The sequence below is a fragment of the Triticum dicoccoides genome, chromosome 3B (assembly GCF_002162155.2).
Source record: "Triticum dicoccoides isolate Atlit2015 ecotype Zavitan chromosome 3B, WEW_v2.0, whole genome shotgun sequence".
Classification (NCBI taxonomy): Eukaryota; Viridiplantae; Streptophyta; class Magnoliopsida; order Poales; family Poaceae; genus Triticum; species Triticum dicoccoides.
This window is the reverse complement of record NC_041385.1, coordinates 466,973,979-466,982,123: the sequence shown is the minus strand read 5'-3', so window position 1 is coordinate 466,982,123 and position 8,145 is coordinate 466,973,979.

Genomic DNA, 8,145 nt, shown 5'->3' with positions numbered 1-8,145 from the left:
GGTGAGGCAGGAGGAGGAGGCGGACGAGGAGGTGGACGAGGAGGGGGGTAGGTGAGGCAGGAGGAGGAGGTGGATGAGGAGTACGTAAAGCAGCCCGGAGTAGAGCACCTCTTTCTTCTCCTCGACCCTCTGATGCAGTGCTTCACCGTGCTCAGGAGGAGGAAACAAAGGATGGGGATGAGGCGTGTGAGGAGGAGGACGAGGAGGATTTTGCGGAGGAGGTGGTGGAGGATGAGGAGGAGGAGGTGGTGGACGACGACGACGCCGAGAGGAGGCTGGTTGTTCGTCAGGTTTCTGAGGGTGGGGGTGGACCCTCACGGGTGACAGAGCACCACGAGGTGAGCAGTTCGCAACCGAGCGGTTCGACTATCAGCACTACTTCCAGAGGGAAAGTGTGGCTGCGTGGTCCTTCAAAGCTTCCAAGACGTCCATATGTGCATAGAGACGTGTTGATTAAACCAATGGGAGAGATGTGAGTGGTTATCTTGACTCATCCCATATAAATTGTACTTTTGTCATTTCCTCACATATAATATGACTTCACTCTTCGAAATGCAAAAGCTTAGTAAAAGGTGGTGAGAGGCGTCTGCCACGGTCGCCGAGTGGCATCATTGGGGGTCTTTGTAGGTTAAATTATCCTGGACTGGTCACTTTGCCGAATGGTATCATTGAGCCAGCTTGGTCATGGGATCACTACAAACTTGCGCCGGATTTCCTGGATATGCGTCAGAGGGTTTTTGATAACAGAGCCATGCGAGTGGTAAACGATTTCTGGGTAAGTCCTTTCAAACACCTAAATGTCAATACCAAAAGGTTTAAATTTGCCATAGTCATGATTTAACCCTTCTGACATGTATGCATGTTTGTAGGATTTATATACATGTGTTGAGGGTCAGAAGGATCGTGCAAATGTGGTGGTTGAGAATATTTCCAAGAAACTAGTCCACGACATGCACTATGAGGAGCGCGTCCGGTTAGTGGTCAAGTATCACGCGGACTATCTCAACCATAGGATTTCCAAACAGGAGGCTCGAGGGACGCATCTTTCACGAGACAATTACTTCAAGGCAAGTGACGATGGATGCTTGCTATTTCCTACACTACGACAAAATTAGAATCCTTACTAAGATGTATTTTTTTAATTTACAGGTGATTCCTCGATGGTGCGCTGACAAATGTCCGTGCTGGGAGAAGATCGTCGAACGGTGGACAGATCCAGGGTGGCAGGATGAACGTGAAGTAATATTTGAACGACGTAAGTTGATGGGGGTCGAGGACACCGTCATGGCAACCTCACCATCCCAGATGTTGTCTCAAAACATGTAGGCAACCACATCCTTTTCTTTTCATCATGTTCTCTTTCATTTGTGAGCATTCGCATTCCCTTGATTGTTTGGATCACTTTCTTTTGTAGAAAGAAGAAATTGGCAAGGATATCACTTACTTCAAGGCATGGACCATCAAACGTACCAAAGAAGACAAGGACAAGGACCCTCTCCACCCGGAGATGGACTGGATCAGCTCTAAAGCCCGGTCAGATGGAGAGAACTACACCAAAAAATTGAAGGAGATATACGGGCCTGACACTGATCCTCACGTGCTACCGTTTGACCCTCTTGTGGCCATTGTCGCGGTAGGCGGTAGACCGAATTGCCGGATGGCGGTTCACTTCAATTCTTTCATAACCTCCTCCCTTCCGAGAGTCAACACGCTTCGTGCTATGAGTACTGGCTCTACTCCTACCGTAGAGCGTCACGTACCACATTCCGTGAGCATTATTTAGGATATTCAGGTCAGTGCTTCTTCATTGATCCTTTTTCATTATTGAGGATATTTGCATTTCAACATGAATGACATTTGCATTGCCATATTGTAGACTCGACTGATTGACACCGAGAAAGAACGAGATGAAAACCGGCCAAGCTGAAGGCACAAGATGATCTAGTGAAGTCTTTACAACATATGGTGGCCAATCTTTATTCCATGCAAGGCCAACCAGTGCCAGAGATGCCACCGACGCCAGAGTGGAACATTGTGAGTTTTGTTCAAACTATTTCTATCACCATTTTCGGCATTACCATATGCATTCATCTCACTATTGGGTCAATCCATCACAGCTCAACCCATCACAAGGGTCGAACAATGTTCCGGTAGTTCCACCTCAAGTTTGTGGAGTTGGGGCAGCAAAGGGAATGATGCCTTCTAATGTTGATGTTATCACTACGGTTGATGGAGTTGGGGCAGCAAACGGAGTGATGCCTTCTAATGTCGATGTTATCACTCCGATCTCCAAAATCGCGTGAACTTCATGTTATGTTTGAAATTGTTCCTTGTATATTGAGAACTCTTGCATCTTGATACTTGTAAACTTGTGGTCTATTGCTTTGATGCACTATTGCTTTTATGTGGAATGTTTTTCAGAATCAATCATTGCTTCTTTTGTTTAATGATGCCTATATGTGACATGTTCTATGTGTGATAGGACTATATGTTGCTGCTGTATATGTTTCGCTACAGGAAAGAAACATAAACAGGGAAAAAAGGCTCCTGGGCACACCATTGCCGACGGCTGCTCTCGGCAATGACTGTGAAACTGGACCAGAACGCACCCTTTACCAAGAGGGCTCTTGGTAAAGGATAATAACCTGTAGCCCTCCTGGCAACTTTACCGAGAGGGCTCTCGGTAAAGGATAATAACCTGTAGCCCTCCTGGCAACTTTACCGAGAGGGCTCTCGGTAAAGGAAAAACAAATGCCGACGGTGGCTCTCGGCAAAATATTTTCACGGCTTTTAGGAGAAGTGACATGGACCTCCCCTATTGGCTGAGTTCGCCGGGAGCCACACTCGGCAAACATAGCGTTTGCCGACAGGGGCGCTCGACAAAGTTGGCTCTCTTTGCCGAGAGTGGCGCTCGGCAAAGATGGCCCTCGGCCTGTCAGCCTGGCCCCACGTGTGAGGAGCTGACACGTGTCAGCCACCTATTGGCTATCTTTGCCGAGCGTGGCTCTCGGCAAAGATGGCCCTCGGCCTGCTCCCCCTGGTCCCATGTGTCAGGAGCTGACACGTGTCAGCCACCTATTGGCTGTCTTTGTCAAGCATGGCTCTCGGCAAAGATGACACTCGGCCTGTTTGCCTGGTCCCACTTGTCAGGAGCTGACACGTGTCAGCCACCTACTGGCTGTCTTTGCCGAGCGTGGCTCTCGGCAAAGATGGCCCTCGGCCTGCTCACCCTGGTCCCACGTGTCAGGAGCTGACACGTGTCAGCCACCTATTGGTTGTCTTTGCCGAGCGTGGCTTTCGGCAAAGATGGCACTCGGCCTGCCCCCCCTGGTCCCACGTGTCAGGAACCGCCGTCACCGTCTGCTATCCGTTAGCTACTTTATTTTGCCGAGTCATACTGTTTGACTCTCGGCAAAGTCTTTGCTGAGTGCCCGTGTTCTGGCTCTTGGCAAACTCTTGTTTGCCGAAGAGGTGTACGCCGGGTGGCTTTTGCCAAGGGTGACACTCGGCAAAGGCTTTGCCGGTGGTTTTCGGCCCTTTGCCGAGTGTCCGTGGCACTCGGCGTACGACAGGATTCCAGTAGTGATAAGAGAATGTTTTAGGCGCATCACTCTGCTAGTTCCATTCAGTATTGGTAAAAAATAATGTTAGCATCGTGTTGAGTATATGTATTTAGCACATGTATTCTTGTACTTCAAGTCTTCCTCCTTGTGTATAGTTGAGGATATGATTGTCCTATGTACTATATATACATTGAGAGTTGCATCATATTCCTCTACATGGTATCAGTCTAACCCTCAATCCCCACCCTAGCCGCGCCGCCGTCGCCTCTCCTGGCCGCCGCCGCGGTGCCGCATCCCTGCCGCCGCCCCGCCCCGCACCTCTCTCTTTTTCCCTTCCCAAAACCCTAAACCCCATCTACCCCGAGCCGCTACCCGCCATCTAACCCCGTGCCGCCACCCTAACCCGAGCCACCACCTCTCCCACCCGCATCGCCACACCTCCCACGCCTCGCCGCCATGTCGGCCAGGTCCTCCTCCCGTCCCAGCAACCCGTTCGACTCCTCCTACGGGTCCGAACCCGAAGAGCCCCTCGCCGACGACATCCGCAATATCCCTCTCTCCGATCATGTTCCCATCACCCTCTCCCACACCTCCGCAAACTAATATGACTGGAAAACCTACTTTAATCTTCTCTTCCGTGAGTACAACCTTCGTGATCATGTGGATGGCCTCACCAACTTCTTCGCCGGCAACCGCGATGCCAACTGGCTGGCCATCGACACCACCCTCATCCGGTGGTTCTTCCTCACCGTCTCCCCGGACATCTTCCACACTGTCGTTCGCGATGGGGACGATGCCTACACGGTGTGGACCAAGATCAATGGCCTCTTCCCCAACAACAAGCTCCAACGGATTGGTTTCTTGCAGCAGAAGTTTTTTGGGTGTCATCAGAAGGACTCCACCATTGACGCCTTTTGTCTCCGCCTCAAGACCCTCTCCGACGAGCTCAACGATGTCAGGTTCAAGGTGGAATACGAGCTTCTCCTGTCGACGCTCACCGCCGGCCTCAGCGAGGACATTGGCAACACCGCGCCCAACCTCACTCTCATGGCATCCCCACCTACAAGCGGGCATTGGCCTATCTTCGTCTTGAGGAACGGCGGATGAAGAACCTTCATACCCGCGCTGCTGACACCGCTCTCGCCGTCGGTCTCTCCCATGGCGCTCCGACACCACCACCAGCGCCTCGTCAGCCGGCCCCAGGCAGCAGCCCCTGCCGCCCTCGGTGCCGCAGCCACCCAACCGACGTACAACGGCGGGAACGGCAGGAATCGCCGCCGGGGTTGCGGTGGTCAGCGCCAAGGAGGAGGCAAAGGTGGCGGCGACTAACCCCATCAGCCACGCTACGGTGGGCAGCAGCCCCCGCCGCCATGGGCCGGCGGCTACAACCCCTGGACGGGGGTCGTCCATGCTTACAACATGCCGGTGCCACGACCCCTCGCCCCGGGCATCCTCGGCCCCTGCCCGGCTACACACCAGGCCCTCCTGGTCGCGCCCCAAGCGGGCGCCTATGGCGGTCCCGCCGCCCCGCCCGTCGCGTCCCCCTAGGGCGCCCCTCCTGCATACGACACCCCCGGGTATGGCGCGGGCTACGGCCAGCAGCCCTATCCCGGTGTTTGGGACCCGACGATCCTAGCGGCACTCCAGCAGCCGCCACCCTACTCCGGTGGTGGCGATTGGTTCATGGACTCCGGCGCCACCACACATGTCTGCTCATCCGGGTAACCTCTCCTCCATCTATCCCACATCCACTCCCTCCTCCATCATCATCGGCAACGGTGTTGGTCTTCCTATCTCTCACGTTGGTTATGCTAGTTTTCCCTCTAACTCTAGACCTCTCTCTCTCTTAATAATGTCATTGTTTCTCCCCATCTAATTCAGAACTTAGTTTCCATTCGTAATCTTTCTCGTGATAATTCTATAACTGTGGAATTTGACGAAGTTGGATTTTCTGTTAAGGACGCTCGCATCAGGATGATTCTTCACTGTTGTGATAGTCCCGGCGACCTCTATCCAGTTCAGTCCCCGTCATCTTCGGGTGGTCCTCGAGCCCTTTCTACCGGCGTCAATCTTTGGCATGCTCGTCTCGGGCATCCTAGCACTTCTTCACTTCGTCAAATAATGAGAGGATTTTTCTTTTCATGTCATAAAATGGCCGCTCACTCCTGTGAAGCATGTCGGTTAGGCAAACATGTTCGCCTTCCTTTTACTTCCTCATCCACAGTTGCTTCTTTTCCGTTTGAAGTAATTCATAGAGATGTATGGACCTCTCTAGTACCCAGTAATTCTGGTTATCTCTACTATCTTGTTATACTGGATGATTATTCTCACTTTGCGTGGACATTACCTCTTCGTAGGAAATCAAATGTTCCCGCTGCTCTCATTGCATTTTATGCTTATGTTTCCACACAGTTTGGGCGGCCCATACTCGCACTTCAAACCGACAACGGCAAAGAATTTGACAACCTCACCATTCGCCACCTTCTTTCCTCCCATGGCACCGTGTTTTGCCTCACGTGCCCTTACACCTCCCAGCAGAACAGTCGCGTCGAGCACATCCTACGCACCCTCAACGAGTGTGTGCATACCCTTCTTTTCCATGCATACATGCCCTCCTAGTTTTGGCCAGATGCCCCTGCTACCTCCACCCTCCTCATTAAACTCCGACCCTATCGCCCACGCTGGAACTATGCGCCGCACCATCTCCTATATGGCACCCCTCCCTCCTAAGATGGCCTCCGGATTTTTGGTTGCCATTGCTACCCTAACACCACCGCCACCGTACCTCATAAACTTGCTCCTCGTTTCATTCCATGTGTCTTCCTTGGTTACCCGGCCAACACTAAGGGTTATCGCTGCTATGACCCCGTGTATCACCGTGTCATCACCTCCCGACACATGTACTTTGATGAGCTTGTTTTTTCCTTTGCACTTGAACAGGTGGCACCTTCATCCTCTCCCATGGCGGATCCTCCATGTCGTCGCCCTCTGCCGACCTTGGGCGCCCATGCGCCCTCGCCCCCAGTACTCCCCTCGGGGTCGGGCCCTTCCACGACTGCCTCCTCGGGCTCGACGCCCCCATCCATGCCCCCGCACAATTGGACGGCCTCGCCTGCAGCTGCTTCGATGCCTCCTAGGGCGTGCCCCTCACCAGCCAGGGTCACTGGGTCGGCGTCACCCGCGACTGCATCGCCGTTTCTCACGGTGGCCTTCACCCCGGCTGGGTCAGCCTCTCCCGAGGCCACCACGGAACCCGTGGATGCTGCGGCCTCGCTGACGTCTTCTGTCGCCCCGGCTCTGTCTGATGGGTCGCCTCTCCCGTGGGTGCGCCCGCTGGTCCTGCCGGGCCTCCACCAGTGGCTGGTCCCGCGGTCGGTTCGGTTACGTGCTCCCGTACGGGTGTCTTCTGTCCGAGCTCGCGTTACGCCTCAGACGAGTATGTCTGCACCGCCTCGACGTCTGCACCATCTCCTCTACCGTCCTCGGTTTGGGCCGCTCTTCGCGATCCTCTTCGGATGGCTGCGATGCAGGAGGAGTTCGATGCATTGCAGTGGAACCGGACTTGGCAGCTTCTTCCCAGACCTCGGCACGCCAACATGATCACCGAGAAGTGGGTCTGCAAATACAAGCTTCGCCCCGACGGCACCCTTGACCGCTACAAGGTGCATTGGGTTGTTCATGGCTTCCGGCAACGCACCGGCGTGGACTTCACCGACACCTTCGCTCCGGTTGTTAAGCCCGCGATGATCCACATTGTTTTACAGCTTGCGATCTTTCGTGCCTGGCCGGTTCATCAGATGGACGTCTCCAACGCCTTTCTTCATGGTCACCTCGAGGAGCAGGTTTTTTGTCAGCAACCCACCTGATTTATTGATCCGGCGTGTCCAGATCATGTGTGCCTGCTTTCCCGATCATTATATGGGCTCAAGCAGGCCCCTCGCGCTTGGTACCAACGCATCGCCATGTTTCTTCATCAGCTCGGCTTCCGCTCTATACGCTCTGATGCTTCATTGTTCGTCTATCGCCAGGGCACCGACACGGCGTATTTCTCCTCTATGTTGACCACATCATCCTGACAGCATGCACCCATGAGTTCCTTCACCAGCTTACAGATCGTCTTCACGCTGAGTTTTCCATCAAGGACTTGGGCGTGTTGCAGTACTTCCTCGGTGTAGAGGTGGTGCGCCGTCCTAATGGGTTCTTTCTTCATCAGCGGAAGTATGCTCATGAGCTCCTTGACCATGCTAGGATGCTTAACTGCAAACCCACGACCACGCCTGTTGATACAAAGGCCAAGTTCTCTGCTACTGATGGTTCTCGTGCTTCGGATGCTGCTTTCTACCGGTCCATTGTTGGTGCTCTTCAGTACCTCACTCTCACTCGACCGGAGCTTCAGTATGCATTTCAGTAGGTCTACCTTCATATGCATGCTCCTAGAGACGTTCATTGGACCGCTATCAAGCGGATTCTCCACTACATCTGTGGTGCTATGGATCTTGGTCTCACTTTGCGCGCCTCCACTGCCATTGATCTTGTCGCCTACTCTGATGCTGACTGGGCCGGCTGCCCGGACACCCGTCGC